We start from the raw sequence: 19,040 nt of genomic DNA on the forward strand, positions 1-19,040 counted from the left end.
TGATTCCTACCCACTCCTGGCCACTCAGGTCTCAGGTTAAATTCATCTGGTGTCCCAGACTAGCCCAAACTCCCTGTCACAAGGTGATATCTGCACTGACTTGGGCGATTATCCGTAAGGCCCATCTCCCCCACTTCTCCTCCAGAAGCTCTGAGTTCTACTTGTTTTCCTCACTTTCAATTCTCGGGGCCAAAGCACCGTTTCTGAAAAAAAGGACTGAAAACAAGGATCTCAACTGCAGAGGCTTAACCCGGCTTCCACTCTTGGAGGCAGTGGCCTTTCAATCACAAATGAATGAATTTTTATGACTTTACTCCAACACCTTATTTTCCTGAGACCTTGATCTTGCAGCCTTACTTCGTTTTAATAAAGATGTTACTGCGTAAGAAAATTACCCAACGGAGGGCAGGGGCTGCTATATTTAAATCCAAATAAACAGGATGGAATGAGTACACTGACATGTAAAATGATCACCTTTAATGACTTAAAACAACTGATGTCGGTAATTAGGACTATTTTCATAGTACAGAGAAGGTGATTAAAAAAATGAAGTAGGGAGTAATTAATTTCACATAATAGTCACACTGGGACCTATTGTGAGAGCTGACGCTAATGATGTATTTCTTTTCTGTAATTAATTTTTATTCGCAGTCCTGGGGGCTCCCCACCACCTTCTCCTGAATTGCTCCCTGAGCAGCACCTCTAACTCTCCCAGCCCCACCTACATTGGGTCAGCCTTCCCTGTAAAGGGAACACACAGACGATCAGAAAAGGACCCTTGCAGCAAAACTCTAGTGTGACAATACTTTTCTTGCTCAGAGAGGAAATTAACACAAGCAAGAGTGCACGTTGGAAGGAGTGTGTTTTTCTCTGCAGTTTTTAAAGCAGAAGACAAAGGGAGAGAGAAAGTATTCAAAAAGGAGATGGGTAATAGATCAGAGTTCAAGTGTAACCACTACCACCACCTCTCAGCCTGGCAAGTCACTTTCTTCCTCTAGGTCTCACTTGTCAACATTTTTAAATGTGGATAGCACCTTGATTCCTGAAAGCAGAGGCTGAGTCAGATGGCCTGTGGCTTTCGTGGTGAGAAGGATTGTTAAGCTACAGCAAAAGCCCTGACAGGAGGCAAGAGAGCAAACAAGCCAACCCCCTCCCATGACCTAACCCTCTACCTCTTATGCAAATGAACTGGTTAACACTGAATAAATCACGTTTTTTAAAAAAGCTGCATCATTTGCTCCTATTAAGTACCTGACTTTTCCTTCCAGATTCCTAAAGAAAAGCATGTTTCAAAGCCAGTTTTGTAACCAATAATGGCCAAGTACACAATGGTAGGGTAACACGCTTGTTCTTCAATGCCAGGAGGCAGCCCGAGTTCTCCGAAACAGATGTAAGGGAGACCACGTGTTACAGATCACAAAATATGCACAAGTGGTTGCTTCAGTGGGACAAAGAAGAGTCTACTGCTGAGACAACAAAGGAAAGCCAAGTTCCAGAGTGAAGTGTGGCCTGCCTGTGGCAGATGCTGGGTGCACAGAGATGCTCCCTGCAATGCCCAGCCCAGGTGAGCGGGAGCATGTGCTCATGGTCCCCCGCCCCCCACCTGCCGGGGCTTAGCCCAGCTCCCACTGGTGGAGGCAGTGACCTGTCACTATTAGAACCCTCCTTGAAACAAAAGCCTGGTGACCTGTCCCCCAGTTATCGAGTTACTGCAGTGGCCTGCTCTGGCCTGTCCCACCTCAGTGAGCCTGGACTCAGGAAGCCCAGTGGCCACATCCGAGGGAAGCTATCACACTAAGTGACAGTACACTGGGCTGCCTCTCCCATTAGCCAGCTTCTTGCAAGCAGGCTCTGAGATTCTTGTTTCTAGAAGGGCTCAGCAAATGTTTTCAACAGATGAAAGCTCGGGATTGCAAGGAATGACAAAATCTAAAGCTTGTGCTTGGACATCCTGTCCTCTGTCTGCTACACCATCTACCCCTAATTCCAGCAAAAATATAACCCCCCACCCTCCATCACCTGCTCCACTTATTCACCCAGGTGCCGTCTTACTACCAATTCTGAAATTTTTAATGACTCATAACTAATCTGAAAAGGTCAGGGTGCACAAATCCAGCTGCCAAGCAGAGTGGACACATTTTCCTCTTCTCACGTTGTGGTCTCCCCTGACCACCGAGGATGCTTCCTTTTGGTCTGCAAGAATTAGGATTCTGCTGAACGTACCCACCCCCATACACATATTCTTTCTGCGTTGCTTCCTATGTCCTAGTTGTTAAGAAGACACAATGCACTGAGTTGAACTCAAACCATGCTACATGCTTGAATTCTGTATTATTTTTAATTTTTTTCTTTAAAAACAATAAATTTTCAAAAATCAATTTCAGATAGTCTGAAGGGGAAAATGTTTCTTTTGTTTTTTTTCTTTACCCTGAGTCTTTACTCATTTAGTTCACATTAGGTCTAAATGAACATATTTAAATGCTCAAAGAATGCTTCTTCCACTTTCCACATTTACTGGAAGGTAGAATGGGTGTCCTCTAACTGGTCTGCACTGTTGTCATCAGCCCAGTGCCTGGAAAATTCCAGGGACCGTGGCAACTTGAGGAATGAAAGAATGGATGGATGGACAGACAGAGGGAGGTAAGAATGAGACCAACAAGTGGGCAAAGACTTCCCATTTTGATTAAGCTCTGAAATGCTTTCTCATATCTGGATTGCAGACCAAATGCCTATTGGGTCAACAAGGAGGTAGAAACAAAATCCATAAGAGTGGAAAAAAAAGCAACTCAAGAGTGCTTTAATGCAGACACGTAAACCTTCACCGACAGGATCCAAGAACGAGATTCCATGAGTTGTGACATCTGCCCAGTCTCTGTTTTCCCCCTGGATCTGAGGTGGTTCTAGCTTCACTCGTAGCCTAGGCCTTTGTGAGACAGACTAAACGGGTTGAGAGGCTTCTGTCTGGGACTCTTCAAAGGCAAATAATGACGCAGTCCTAAAATTCTCCCAACACTCAATGAACACACACTTAAGTTTGAGAAGACAATTTCAAGGGAAATAAAATTACATGACCTAGTGGATAGTAAACTTAAGGATTAATAATACCCCCAAGATGGAATTATAAACACAGTCTAGAAAAACGTTGTCAAAAGAAATATAATGTAACCCACATATGTCTTTTAAAAGGTCTAGCCAGGCATGGTGGCTCACACCTGGAATCCTAGCACTTTGGGAGGCCAAGGCGGGAGGATCGCTTGAGGCCAGGAGTTCAAGACCAGCCTGGGAAACAGAGAAAGCCCCATTTCCATAAAATTTAAAAAGTTAGCCAGGCTAGGCGGCACATGCCTGTGACCCAAGCTACTTGGAAGTCTGAGCCAGGGGGATTGCTCAAGCCCAGGAGTTTGAGGTTATAAGGAGCTGTGACAGAGCCACTATACTCCAGCCTGGATGACAGAGCAAGACCCTGTCTCAAAAACAAACAAACAAAAATGTCTAGAAGCCATATTTTGAAAACTAAAATGATACAGGTGAAAATCATTTTGAAAATATATTTTATTTTACCCAAACACCTATAAAATATTATCATTTCAACATGTAATAAACATTAAAAATAGTAGTAGAGTTTACTTTTTTGTTTCCCTACTAAATCTTCGAAATTCAGTACACATTTTACACTCACAGCACATCTCAGTTTGGACTCACCTTTCAGGGGCTCCACAGCCACCCAGCGTACACAGGTGGAGAAAGATAGGTGAATGAATATACCCACAATGAGCACCATCAAAGGAAGCAGCAGGTTTGGAGTACACCCGCTTTGTGGAGCTTCAGTTATTTTGGTCTACACTTATTTTCTGTGGATTCCCACCATGTAATCTTAGCAAGGCTGTACTATTAGTAAGGTTCTTACAGTACCTGTCACCCCACTCCCAGGGTGAGCACCTGACCCTGGCCTCCTGATCATAGTTTACATGACTACAGTCATCCAAGAGAAGGGCATGTGACCACAAAAGGCCAATCAGAATCCTTCCCTGGGACTGATATACAGAGGCTGGAGGAAAATGCTTTCTGTTTCCCCTAGGGTCACAAGGATGTGATTCTAGGTCTCTCCTCATGAAGAGTAGAGCCATGGAGGGGGCCATGAAGAGATAAAGGAAAATCCTAGTTCCAAACCCTGAGGTCCTGGTTCGGGTGTCTCTTCCTTGCATCCAGCCACCTATTCCATTTCCTCGCCAGGACTTTTTCTTACTTGCTTAGGCTGATCTGAGCTGGGTTTCAGCCACTTCCATTAGATGGAGCCACAACTCCAGCCCATGGCCACATCCTTCCACTCCATGCCTAGGAGCCTGTCTCCGAGGCAGCATGCCAGGCCACAGAGGAACCACTGGCTGGACTCAAAAGGCAGGATGCTCATCTTTTAAGTTTCATCAATGCTGCGAAACTCTTGTTCCCTCCCTAGGTCATCACTTGGTTTTCAGATCCTTGCCCTCACACCTCCAGCCAGCGGACAGACCTGTGCCAGAAAGCTGAGCGGTTCCACCTTGCTGCTGATGCCTGGCGGCTCCGCTTTGTCCTCCTCCACACGTCCACTGTCTTCTTTCATTGCCCCCTTCCAGCACCCTGCCTTGAGAAGCAGAAGGGTGCCATGAGTCTGCCTTTTCACTATAGGATCTAACTGGCCTCCTTGTGAACCATATAAAAGCCCTATTCTGGAACACTGACCTTTTAGAATCAAGTGAACACAAAAGGAGACTGTTCCAGGCCTGAGGTTATAAACACAAAGATGACAATCACGTCCTCCACACAGGCATGAGATTTTCACTGGTATTCCCAGCATGACAGCAAATATGTACTATGTTCACCCAGGAAATAGCCACTTAGGGCAATGGTGAGCCACTCCTTGGAGAACTGTGGAAATAAAGCCCAAATGTGGCCTTGACCCCATGGCAGAGGATAATTTACTGAGAGTATGCTAATAAATGTAAATTTAGATTTACATACTATGCTATTTTTTTTAGAAGATTCATTAATGCTAAGTACTTAATTATCCCTCCAGATTAGGTCTCCTTCCCTCCTGTGCAAGTTTCAGACAGAAGCTAAGAGAGTTGCCTGACCATGTTTGATCAATACATTCCCACGACAACAATTTATTCACTGTAGTTATAATGGATGGTCTTATGAAATTTTAAATAGCCCCTTGAAAGTCTATGGGGTTGTAGACAGGGCCTCTCCACTCTACCTCACATGTTAGAAGTTCATAAGATAAGTAATTAAAATCCACAGTTCAAATGGTTCTTGCTCCTCTTAGGAAGTTCAGCGTGCTAATTAATGCTTAATGTTTTAAGGGATAAGGAAAGATGATGATGGGGGATAACTTTGACTCAAACGGTACAAAAGCAATTTATGTAACCAAAACATTTGTACCCCTGTAATATTCTGAAATAATAAAAAAGAAAGATAATGAGTGAAATTTATATCGAGCCATTAGTGGTTTTTTTTTTTTTTACTCACTGAACTCCCCTGCCCAGAAACTAGTGCTAACCTACTGCTGCCTCTGGAGGGGGCAGACAGCAAGGGTCCAGGCTTGCTATGTTGCCCTTTTCTTCCTGTGGCTCTGAGCAGCAGAACCCGAGGCACAGAGCAGCGCCTCCCACCGCTCTCCCCGCAGTAAGAGCAGTTCCAGCTGTGTGAGTGAATTCCTCCTCGCATTGCTCCATCGCAAACTGTCTCACGTTCTCATTTCCTCCCCACTATACCTAGAGAAGGATAGGTTTGCGGGAGTGAGTGGTTTCCCTGTGGCCCCTGCACTGACAGATGCAAAGATCTGGAAAATGAGATCCTGTTCTTACACTGGTGGGCAGAGCTCTATGGGGAAAATCTTCGACTCCAAATGGCCAGGACACCTGGTTCCTGGGGGCTTCCTAAAACTTACTTGTTGGGGAATCCAAGGTGAGTTGTTTAACCTGCCTAAACCTTACTTTCTTGACTTCAAAATGGGAGCACAACTGTACCCACCTGGTTTGGGTACTGTGAGGGCCACCTGTGATAGATAATAAGACTCTGAACGGCCTCCTCAACCAGGGTCTGCCTGCAGCAGGTCATTGCTTTCTTTTCTTTTCCTTCACTGAAGATCATCTTTTGAGTTCCCACCACCACCCACCTTCCCGTTATAAATAAGACTACTCACTCATTCAAACACCTGGAGAATCTAGAAAAGTAAAAAATGAAATTTTTTAAATCTTCCATGGACTCATGGCCCAAGATAATCGTTATTAACATTTTGTGTTTTCTTTCCTAGGCATGGCTGCATTTTATGTAGTTGAAATCAGGCTATAAACATAGGTTTGCACACTGCCTTTTTCACCTAGCATTTATATGCATTTCCCACACAACTCTGTAGTCCCCAAAACAATACTTTCAATAGCTGCATATGGTTTCAACCAGTGGAAGCTCAGGGTTCATTTAACCACACCAAGCTTTTCAGACATCTCAGCTTCCAACTTTTTGCCAACACAGACAGCAATTGAACTTATTCCCTTAGGAGAAGTTCCCAAAGTAGAATTATGGGGTTCAGGGTGTGACCATGCCAAGGCTCTTGACATATACTGCAGATGGCTTGCTTTCCCAGTACACATGCCATAAGCCATGATAGGAGAGCCCCACTTCACATCCCTAGGAAGTATCTTTAAGCATTTTTTATTTTTTTGAAATTATAGTAAAATACATATAACATACAATTTGCCATCCTAACCCTTTTTAAGTACACAGTTCAGTAGTGTTAAGTACATTCACATTGGGCAACCTACCTCCAGAACTTTTTCATCTTGCAAAACTGAAGCTCTGCACCCATGAAACAATAACTCCCCATTCTCTCCTTCCCCCAGCTCCTGGCAGCCACCATTCCACTTTCTGTCTCTGTGAATTTGACGACTCTAGGTATCTCGTGTAAGTGAAATCATACACTATTTATCCTTCTGTGACTGGCTTATGCCAGTCCTCAAAGCATAATGTCCTCAAAGTTCATCAGTGTTTGTAGCATGTGTCAGAATTTCCTTGCTTTTTAAGGTTGAATAATATTCCATTGTATGAATAGAACACATTTTGTTTATCCAGTCATCTGTCGATGAATACTTGGGTTAATTCCACCTTTTGGCTATTGTGAATAATGCTGCTATGGACAGGGGTGTGCATCCTTTTAATATTTTTTTTGATAAACTGATTGATGAAAAATGATCTCATCATTTTTATTTGCACTTCCTTGACTTCTATTTTCCTGGTAACCATACATCACTCCTCTTTTCTGCCCTCAAATGAACACATGCCCTCTGCCGGAGAAAGGCAAGGGATCCCAACCTTTAGTGCGCCGAAGAATTGGCCAAAGAGTTTGGAGGAGGATGGAAATCTACACTGGAAACTAATTCTGATGTAACCTATTCTTGGGCCAGATTTTGAGAAACTCTGGATTACAGTCTTAGTTTTAAAATTGGCTTCTAAAGTTTTCCTTATACTGAAGGTATTAATCCTTTTCTGCGAATATCCCCAAACAGTTAACTATCTTTTCCTTTGGATTATCTTTTTATGAAGTACAGGAGTTTAACTAAAATCTGTTGATATTTTGTGATTTTTGTTCTTTGAATCAAAATTAGAAATTTCTTAGAAAACTCCTTACTCTCAGAGTTTCACAAATGTTTCTTTTTCTATTTTCTCCTGCTTTTCAAAAAAAGAAAAATCACAGTTAGATCTATCTGGAATTTAAGTTGGCTATATAGGGTAAAGTGAAGATGTAAAAATTTATATTTTGTTTTTCAAAAAGCCTAGCCACTTTCCCCGACCATTACAGCATAATCTCTCCCTCCCCAGTGATGCCTCTTTTAGCCAACATCAAATTCTTACAGACAATAGGGCCTCTGATGGGGCCAGAACCATGCTGTGTTTGCTCCTCTCCTTCTCCCCTACCTCTCCCCAGGTTTTCAAAACCTCTTTGTTACAGGCTCCAGCCCTAAGAAACCTGCTGGTACCTGAAACCTTCCACAACCTTGCCTTAAAGCAAAATAAAGAATTTAACAATTTAAATTTCTTCTTCCAGATGGTTAGGAAATGCATTATGGCTTTTTGTAAATATGGTAAAGTCATGCTTACCATTTTATAACAGATATATTCAGAATGTAGTTGAGGAAGAAATTTTAAAGCTTAAGGGACACCAGGGAGGTTCAGCCCCTATGAAGAAACCAAAGACCAGGGAGGTGAAGCCAACTGCCCATATTCCTGCAGTAACAGGTGGCAGGGCTGAAACTCACAGCAGGTCTTTGCTCCATGCCGTGCTCCTCCCCCTGTGACCTGCTGCCACCAGCCTCCCTTTCTAGGATTTACTGGTGTCACAATTAGGCAGGGAGGTGACCATTTATTTAGAGATGCTATTAATATTTAGGGTCTCTAAATTACTTTTATTCACACACTCAGCTACACAAAACCAAAACACCCAACTATCATCCTAAACCAGACAAGGGAGAGCTAACTTTAGACAGATGCACCACACTGATCTAGAATAAATGCTTCTAGAAGAATCCATCTAGGTGAAGTGCATCTTGCTTGTGGGATAGTGTTTGGGAAAGGCAACCGACCACACTCCTCTTCCCAGCAAGTCTATAAACTCAAGTTACATCTAGATGAAAATGTATGGGGAAACCTGTATTCCTGAGAGGAACACACAGAAAAGGTGGTTAGACCCATCACATCCCACCTGTGTGTGCTATCACCCTGGACCGTGGCAGGCTGCACCCCACCGAGGGGGATTTGGGGACTCAAGACAGAGAATGGGCCAGGGCAATTCAGGACAAACAACAAGCTTTTCCCCAAACAGAACTATTTTCACCAGTATATGGTCAAAAGTTAAGTAGAGAGACTTGTTGGACATATGGAAAGGTTTCCTGACTACATGAATATTAAAACTAAAATAATTCCAGCTACAGATGTACGTATTCATCAACTAGAAGGAAATGTCCTCTTTCGATATCTACAGCTCTGTATTGTCTGATTGTGCAAGCAACTCTCTAAACACCCACCTGTTTAAGGTGGAACGATCACCTTCTCAATCCATGATGTCACGTGTCTGTTCCTAGCATTCAACAGAGTGCTTCAGAGAAACAGTGCATGCTCCAGTGTGGACGTGACTATTGCATGGTAACCTGGTTTAGCACGTACCAAATCATGTGGGTAAATTTGAGGCTCTGAAAATTCTCTTTTCACTGTCCACTTCTCCTTCTTTAAATCCTCCTTTTCTGTTTTATGAGTTTCCTTGGAGCCCAGGAAGGCAAAACCTCATGCTTTGATCCAGATCTTGCCCTTTCCCTGTTTCTAAAAGAACTTTCAATGGCTTTACCCTTCCAGGTATGATATAGGTGTTTCTTCTAGAACACTGTATGATCCTGAAAGATCTCACCCTAAGAAAAACAGGGCTTATGGGGAAAAGAGGGTTAGAGCAGACCACTGAAGACCTTTGTAACCAGGATCTTTGAAAAATCAGTAACAATCCCACTGAAAATCTGAGTCCAGTGTACTCTTCCAGGCCCAGCTGCGGCACTGCAGTGGTCAGTCCTGTGCAGCCTCCTTCCCTGGGCTTGTGCTCCTCCTTTAAGGGGAAAGTCCCTTCTAAATGACACCAGATTCATCAAAATTAAAAATATGGCCCAGGGGTCCCCCTCTTCATCAATCTTTTTTCCTTCTTCTTTTAACACAGGAGGACATATCTCCACAGCATCTTTCTCTGCACTTGTGGCTTCCCCAAACACTGTAGAAACCAAAGTGCTTCTTGAGGCCACTAAATCAGCCACTTCTTTTATCAGAAGAAGGCACTTCTACACATTCTTGGCTTTTTCTAAAGGTCTTCATATACCGCTAAGGCGTTCTGATTACTTGTGAGACCAATGCAGGACATGAACGTGTTAGGGCAAATCTCACTCCAACCTTCAAGTCCTACAGACATCCTGTCTTGCTGAGCAACTGGGCTCACTTTAAAAAAAAAAGTATATTTATTTTTGTACTTATATATTTATTTTTATTGTGGTAAAATTTAACCATTTTAAGTGACAGTTCAGTGGCATTAAGTATTTTACCACGATAAAAACAAGCAAATTTGCTAAAAAAACCCTATATAAAAAAAGGATTCCAAGATGAAATGTTAGTCATAAATTATTTTTACCACCATCATCCTCCTTGGTTTTTTTTTTTTTTTTTCACTTGTCTTTTCTCAAGTTTAGCCCTGTAGGTAGCAAATCAGTGGCAACCTTATCAGCAACAGTTCAGGTCGAATTCCAGGAAATAATGATGATTATTATTTCTTTCTTTTTTTTTTTTTTTGAGACAGAGTCTCGCTCTGTCGCCCGGGCTAGAGTGAGTGCCGTGGTGTTCAGCCTAGCTCACAGCAACCTCAAACTCCTGGGCTTAAGCGATCCTACTGCCTCAGCCTCCCGAGTAGCTGGGACTACAGACATGCGCCACCATGCCCGGCTAATTTTTTTCTATATATATTTTTAGTTGGCCAGATAATTTCTATTTTTTAGTAGAGACGGGGTCTCACTATTGCTCAGGCTGGTCTCGAATTCCTGACCTCGAGTGATCCACCCGCTTCGGCCTCCCAGAGTGCTAGGATTACAGGCGTGAGCCACCGTGCCCGGCCATTATTATTTCTTATACTTCAAAAGCTTGAAGTGTTCTGAGCTAAATATATATATATGTGTGTGTGTATATATATATATATATATATATATATATATATATATATGTAGTAAATGGTTCTTTTCTTTTCCAAGTTTATGTTTTGGGGGGAAAAGAAGAGAAAAACTAAATGCCTTGATAGCATGCAGTGGAACCTTCTATAGTCAAGGTAGGCTCATGGAGGGTAACTGATGACCTGGTCCCCAAATCAAGGCTGTGTGACCTCAGGCAAATGGCTGCACCTGTCTGAGCCTCAGTAAGGATGATGTGAGAAGTAGGTGAGTTAATATACTTAAAGTATTTTCAATAGTTTATGGCACAAATAAGTCCTTGCTAAAAGATGCCTACTATTATTGAAAGGCCAAGACCCATCAGCCAAAGCATTTCAGGTGAAAGACCTGTTAATAAAGCGTATTTATTTGGTGCAGCTAAACCTCAAAATGCCTTATTCTTAGAATTCATAAAAATACTTTAAATAACTTAAGGACATGAATAATTGTTGTTCTTTCAGTGATAAAAATAAATATTCTTTTTCAACTTAAAAAAAAGAGCTTATTGTTATTCTTGGTAGTCAATGGCACAAGAGTTGTTATTAGGAGGAAAAAAATCTTGACAGCTTTGACTTAACTCCTACACACAGCGGATGTCATTTAATTTAAAAGCACAAACACACACAAAGGCAAGAGAAGAAATGCCTTTTCGAAACCATCCCCTCTTCAAAAATTGCAGATGTCTTTCAAAACCCCACATCGTATTTTTAGAGTTTATTTATAAAACTTGAATACTTTAAGCACATTTTATGTAAAACTTAATGCTTTAAACTCTGCAAACTTTTTTCATATGTTCTAGCAAAGTAAAAGATTCCAGTGTCTCCCTTGAATACAAATGATGCTGCTGCCCAAGAATTTTCCCTAAATGTCAGAGCAAACATACAATAAACATATAAACAGAAAACCATGGGGGAGGGGAACCCCCTTTGGAAAACCACAGGTGGGCTTGTGGGTCCTGAAGCCATGGGCACCAAGGCCTGGCTTGGACACAGACAAGCCACTTGGGAAGAGCCTCCACCTGCCTCAGGCACTGATACAGCACCCAGGGCAGGGAAGCCACAGCATCGAGCTCTCAGGAGTGGCAAGAAATTGAGTGAAGAAGGAGCAGATTACTAGGAAAATTCCAAAGTGGTTTGGGATCATCTATTCCTGGCCAGAAAACCCTCTGCCATGGTGAGGAACCATGTCTGGGCTGAGAATAGGTGTGAAAGGAGATGCAGGAGGATCTTTTACTGTCAGGGGAGTCCTCAGATGATGAAGACAGCCAGTCACTACCGAAAATGGGCTAAAAGCTGGATGGAGCTATCCCCGCTCAGTAAAACAGCATGCCTCTCAGAGAAGTAGTTCTCTAATATAAATTCCAAGTCTAAGGAAGGCAGTCAGGAGCTCGCGGCATAAGAATGTGACAGTGTCAACAAGCTCCATGGCCAAGTACACAGCTGCCCACTGGGGCTGACATCAGATGGTCACAGCATGGCGCTGGCTGGTGACCACCTGGAGCAGTCTGGATGCCCGAGGGCGGTGCATACAGTCAGCTACCTCACTGGGTGGCTCCCCTGCCAACAGATGTGCTGGGTCCATTATTTTCTCTTAGCCAGTGCTATGCTGGTACCGAGAGACTGAACGTACCAAGGGACGATGGCCAGACCATAGGTAAAAGTAGAACTCTGACCCACTACCTGCAGCACCCTGCCCAGGAAGCCAACCCCTTATCTACAATAATAAGGCAAGGAGCCAGCCTGCTCTACGGCAGACCAGTGGGAAGTCAGACTGCTATCTCTAGCCACAATCCAGGAAGCTAAACACTACCTTCGGTAACAATCAGCCCCAAATGGCCAGGATTGGATTAATAACTGACAGCCAGCCTCACTTTTGTCCCCACTTCCAACCTGGGACCAAACAGAGAAAGCCAGGCATGCCCCTAACCAGTCACATGGGAAGCCCCATTTCTGGTTAGCCCACCTTTGGCTTCCCCATGCCAACAGCCTCCAATCGGGGCACACACACCCAAAATCTTCCCTTTTTCCCCCGCTATAAAGCTTTACCACTCCCCTGCCTGCCTCTGAGTCTCTGCAGAAACACGAGTGACGGTGGCCGACCCCCTTGCTAAAACCAGCTCTGAACAAATAGTCTCTGCTTATTCTCACTTGGGTGGTCTTCATTTATTCCCACAGTACAATATCTCTCGTGCCTTCCTCACCCTTGCCTCTCGATCTCCTTCTCTAACCAAAGTGACATATGGAAAATTAATTAATTTCAACACTGCTCTGGAAAAAGGTGCAACTACACCCAACCAGCACGTGCAATCACAAAGCACTCTCTTCTCACTTTGAAGTACTATGTATGTCTCATGTAGACAGCATCAACATTAAATACTCACTGATCTAGAATTCAAACAACCAAAGGTTCCCCTGTGCGCATCTGGTGATATAAGAGCTACATGAAAAGGAAAGATATATTAAGGGTTTGTGTCAAAGCGCGTCCTTCGGTAGATGCAATATCAGCTTGTACCCTACACTTTTTATACCCGCAGAGCCAACGGTGCATCATGCAGAAAACTGTTCCGAATCTCGAGCTCCTTGGCACTGTTGGAGACTGACTGAGCAAAGAAAGGTGAACTTTTCAGTAACGTTCACATATACTTATTTCTTCCAATTCTCTGAAAATTGGAGTTCTGAGTATGAAATATATGGTTAAGGAGAATTATCGACATGCTTGCTAATCAGAGCCCCAACACTCCAAGCATCCCGGGTAAAGGTCCCTGGGGTGCCTCTGAGCACCCAGCCTTGCCCTCCCCACCCTGCTTATGGTGCCCACCTCGGGGCACCCCCCACCCAGCACAGCGCTGGGCACAGTGGGGGCCTGGAACATGCTGGGCAGTTAAATTACTTCACTAAATATGGGGCTAATGACACAAACCGTACATTAATTGGGTCAGTATTAAAGGGAAAATCAAACGACAAGGCTGTGCACCTGCAGAAAGCGAAAGCTGACACAGCTCTGTGAGTCTGTGTGTTAGGAGTGGCCCTATCAGGCAGGCAACTCCCCTGCAGTTTCTCTCTTCTCACCTCCTCCTGGGGTACCCAGCTCGCCTGAATCTCCCACTTCTGCCTCCCTCTGGGCAGATGGGGCATGTGAGGGCTGGAACTCCTTAGTTCTGGTATGGGGTATCAGGACACTGTCTTCCACTCTCCAGCCCACCTGAACACCTGACGGCTGGGTGAGACAAGGGAAGTTCTGAGAAGGAGTTCTTTGTTACGCAGGAGTCCTTCGTAAACCTCACCCACTCTCCTTTATAAACGGATCCTTTAAACACCTTTATCAATGTCAACTTCCTCAAAGGAAATGAAAATTTTTTTTGATCAAAAAAAGTTAAAAGTTAATAATGGAGTTTGGAAAGCATTTGAATTTAAATCATTTCTTCTTTTGCTTGACACAAGTGTTAAGAAATAACAGAAAACATGACTATTTCAACAATTAGCAAAAATAAGTACATAGGACAAATTATCTCAAAACATACCAAAAACTTACACGGAAAAAATTAAGGAAACTTTTACCTAAGACTGTCAAAACACCTTCCCATAACGAAAGCTCTGATTCCTTATTTACCTAAATATGGACTTCCTGCCTGCCACCCTCCCAGCCCCCAAAACTAAACCACTGTTCGGCTGTAACCTAATTTTAATATGTGTGCACAATAATAGGGGGCTTTATAGTCAATGATTAAAGCTTGAGCAAAGCAGAGACTTTGGACTTTGATCAGAAAATGTAGGAAATTCCCAGATGAGGCTGATCAAAAGTGGGGACAATGGGGACAGATGCCAGCATTTTCCCCTCCTCTCAGGAATAGCTTGGGACATAGTCATTTCATTAGAACTGTACTTTTCTGTAAAAGAATCCAGCTACAATTTGTAAAAACTGGCTGCTTGTCTACGTACGGAGCATCTTTGCTAAAAGAAGGAACTATGGTGGGGCCACAGGGAGCCTCCTATCCCCGAAAACAAACTGGTGGGCTGTGCTGATCTATTGTCCCAGTTCCTCAAACACGTCCCAGAGACAAGCACACAGGCTTCTCTGGGCCAGTGAAGCACCCAGTCATCAGGACCTGCTTGTCAAACTGCAGGGGCTGAGATGCTGCCCTACTTGCATGGTTAAGTACTTTACGTATGTGAACACTGCAGAAATAGGAGGTGGCTGGCCCAGGGGAGAGTTCTTCACTGACACTCGTGCCCAGACCACCAGCAAGGGGCTGAGGGCCGAGTGAAACTTCCTCCATGGGTGCAGACAACCCCCCATACGAGGGATGGAACACAATGGATTTCCTTTATCTGCAGGACAGAAGCAGCTGCCTCCCTCCCTGTCCAGAACGGAGGAAGAGAAACCTTTGACTCTTGGAGATGGGATGGAAAGGATCCTGGGTTCTTACTCTAACCTTTTAAAATGTAAATAAAATATCTCTAGGGGCCAGGGAGCCCCATGAGTCTCGGCTTTTATGTCCTAGAGATGTCTCTAGGGTCTGGGCTTCATCTCTTTGGACACGTAAATACCAAGAGAGACAGTGCTCCAGTCTTCCTGGCACCTGGGGGCTTGACTGTGTACACATGTGTGTGTATGTGTATATATGTATATTTGTATGTGCATGCATATGTGGCATATGTATGTGCAAATGTGTGCTTGTATGTGTATACGTGTGTGTGTGTGTGTGTGTGTGTGTGTGTGTGTGTGAGAGAGAGAGAGAGAGAGAGAGAGAGAGAGAGAGAGAGAGAGAAGAGAAAATGGAATTCTCCAGGGTGAATCTGGCTATCAAACGTTCTAACCCTTAGTTACTAGTCACACCAACTGGTCACCAGCCCCTCTGGCCACTTCCTACACAGGCCCACAGCAACATCTTGGCCACACAGATAGGGGTTATGTTTGTTTTCTTTTATTTAACTTGTAACACTTTCTGCAAAATTTTCATAGGCATATTTGGCACAGACATACATGTTCACTGTAGAAAATTTAACAGTGACAACTAAGAGGCATACTGGCTTACTATACACTATGCACAGTCCCGGGGGCTTTGCACATATTATCACAGTGAATCCTCAGAATGACATCCTTAAGCAGGTCCTACAACTATTCCCATTTTACAGAGGAGGAAGTAAAGGTACTGGATTTAAGCAATTTTCCTAAGTTGCACAGCTAGTAAGAAGTAGACCTGAGATTTAAACCCGGACAGCCTAATTCTAAACTCCTGATTCATAAGGACCATGTTCTATACGTCCTCATGCTTACATTATGACAGATGGATCACTCCTTTCATTGTTCCATTTTTTAAAACTAAAATGGAATCAGACTATTGTTTGTCCCTTGCGCTCTTTCCCTTAGCGTATGTGACCTCCTTTGATGGATATGGTTCTCAATGTTCCTTGCCCTCCCACTATGGGACTTGTGATTTCACAGGCATCTGATGTTCTCTGAGATATCAAGTTGGAATTTCAGATGCTAACCCCTCTCCAAAGCCTCAGGAGCATCAGGCTGTTGTGAATTAAGACAAGAATGGCTATAGACAAGAGAAGGATGTCTAGCATATGAAGTGGCCACAAGAAGGTAGCATTAGAGGGTTTTAAGGAATCAGGTCCTATGAATACAAGTGGATTTAATAAAATGGAACATCTCAACGATCTAAAAATGAATGATGTAACTTTTAAAAAGTGGGTCTCAAATGAATAGAGGCCTCCTGTCTTTCAGTTCAATTCAGCGAACACTGATAGAGCATGTCTACCATACAGCAGCTCATGAAAGACAAAGAGAAAAAGATTTGATCTCTACTCCAGGGCACCTATAGTCTAGTGGGAAGATAGCTACAGAAGCTGGTAACTTCAAAACTGCATGATTCAGATACTGTCATGAAACAGACATGCAAGTTCTGTAGGAACCCAGAGCACAGACATTAGACCCCTCAGGGAAGGCTCTTAGACGCCAAAGCTGTCTAAATGGGTGACCAAGAATCAGCAGGTGACAATAGAAAGAAGGGTGTTCCAGGAAGTGGTGACAGTATGGGCAAAGGCCCAGAGGCCTGGAGAGGTCAACTAAATAATAGCATTAACATTTGTTGTTCATGTAAATACAAACACCCTGCATATAGATGAGAAAAGTTTACCTTAATACACTTTGCATCTATTCACCATAAGCAATTTTTAGTTAACCCTAAATTCCAGCAAAAAGAAAAAAGTGTTATTTAAACATACAGTAGGTGTTTTAAGGCCGGGCGTGGTGGCTCACGCCTGTAATCCTAGCACTCTGGGAGGCCAAGGCAGGTGGATTGCTCAAGGTCAGGAGTTTGTGACCAGCCTGAGCAAGAGCGAGACCCCATCTCTACTAAAAAAATAGAAAGAAATTATCTGGCCAACTAAAATATATATAGCAAAAATTAGCTGGGCATGGTGGCACATGCCTATAGTCCCAGCTACCCGGGAGGCTGAGGCAGTAGGATTGCCGAAGCCCAGGAGTTTGAGGTTGCTGTGAGCTAGGCTGACGCCACGGCACTCACTCTAACCTGGGCAACAAAGCGAGACTCTGTCTCAAAAAAACAAAAAAACAAAAAAACATATACTAGGTGTTTTAACTACTGTTCAAAGGGAATGGATAGAAGAAGATGGACTTCAAAAGTCAAGCACAAATATTACTAACTGATATGAAACAACAGTTCTAGACATGCCTGGTGTCAATTTTCGGCAAAAGTGAAATGAACAAAAAATTTGAAGGACCACAAAAAGAATCTTTGTAGAATTACAGTTGACCCTTGAACAATGAGGGAGTTAGGGGCACTGACCCCAGTGCAGTTGAAAATCTAAGTTTTGACTCCTCAAAAACTTAACTACTAATAGCCTACTGTTGACTGGAAGCCTCACTGATATGTAAACAGTTGATTAACATGTATTTCACGTTATGTGTATCATATACTATATTCTTACAAAAAAGCTAGAGAGAAGAAAACATTATTTCAAAAATCATAAGAAAGAGAAAATATATTTACTATTAAGTGGAAGTGGATCATCATAAAGGTCTTCATCCTCGTTGCCCTCACATTGAGTACGCTGAGGAGGAGGAGGAAGAGGAGGGGTTGGTTTTGTAGTCTCAGGTGTGGCAGAGGCAGAAGAAAAATCTATGTGTAAGTGGAACCACGTGGTGCAAACCTGTATTGTTCAGGGTCAACTATTATGTGTGTGTATGTGTGTGTGTGTGTTTGTGTATATTTCTAAACTTTAATCTTAATTTTTTCTTCATATGAAAAAATAACTTCTCCAAAGCAATGGAACAAAGTACTCCTTAAACTTCTTACGTAGTACTAACAATTTTCAAAGCAAGTTCACCCTCATTATCTCATCTAATTATTACAAACACCCCTTTGGGAAGGTGGGCCTTGTTATCCCAATTTCTCAGGGGGTATAGAGAAATAAATCACTCCCCCACGGCTAGAAGGGGCTAGACTAGGGGACCTCTGGCCCTGGTGTCCTGCTTTCTCCAACTCAACTTACTGACTGTGCAAATCAATCTTCAAGAGGCGGGAGGAGGGGATAGGTAAAAACCTACCTAATGGGTACAATCAACACTATCTGGGTGATGGGCACACGTATAACCCTGACTCAAGCGTAACAAAATGAATACATGTAACCAAAAACATTTGTACCCCCATAATAATTTGTAACAGAAAAGTAATAGTTTTAACATTTTATGGAAAAAAAGAAAATAAACCAGCACACACATTCATGAAAAGCAAATTTTGAATATTTATCATTACCCGTATGACTTATAGGAACCATAAAAATAAGCTAACCCAGTGATGGCGATCTGAGGCTTAAAAGATGCAGCGCTACGATCCCGTTCCTGTTTCTGAAATGAGCAGCAACCACTCCTGAAAGACAGGGCGAGAAAGAAAGGGCGGAGCAAAGAACAAGGTGAGGAGGAGGCACACGATGACTTCATGATGGGAGGCTGAAGACTGGTTTCCACCCTGGGCTCTGCCATTGCTGAGCCCCTGCCTCAGTTTCCCCATCTGTAAAATGGTGATTCTGGCTTCCTGACCACCAAGGTATCTATCGGTCTGTCACAGCCTGACTCTCTCCCTGCCTCTCTGACACACTCCTGGATAAGAATCAAAGTTGAGGATAACAGTGTCTCTGTTCCACGTCATCTCTTCTCAGCATATGCCCAATTTTTCTTCACTTCAGCTTGAAAGGAACAAAAAGACCAATCTGAAAAAAATTCAGTTTATCGTCCATCAGATTGAAGCTA

At 43.2% G+C, this 19,040-nt stretch overlaps 1 protein-coding gene across 1 annotated transcript in view; it reads right to left on the reverse strand.

Moving 5' to 3' along the window:
• The window catches only part of NPAS2 (neuronal PAS domain protein 2), a 143,005-nt gene extending 124,371 nt beyond the window's left edge, over positions 1-18,634 (reverse strand). The window contains exon 1 of the mRNA XM_045550257.1: positions 18,583-18,634. The gene's annotated coding sequence lies outside the window, so the exon portion shown is untranslated. The remainder of the gene's footprint in view (positions 1-18,582) is intronic.
• Positions 18,635-19,040: the final 406 nt, after the last annotated feature.

Source organism: Lemur catta, chromosome 4, assembly GCF_020740605.2.
Source record: "Lemur catta isolate mLemCat1 chromosome 4, mLemCat1.pri, whole genome shotgun sequence".
Classification (NCBI taxonomy): Eukaryota; Metazoa; Chordata; class Mammalia; order Primates; family Lemuridae; genus Lemur; species Lemur catta.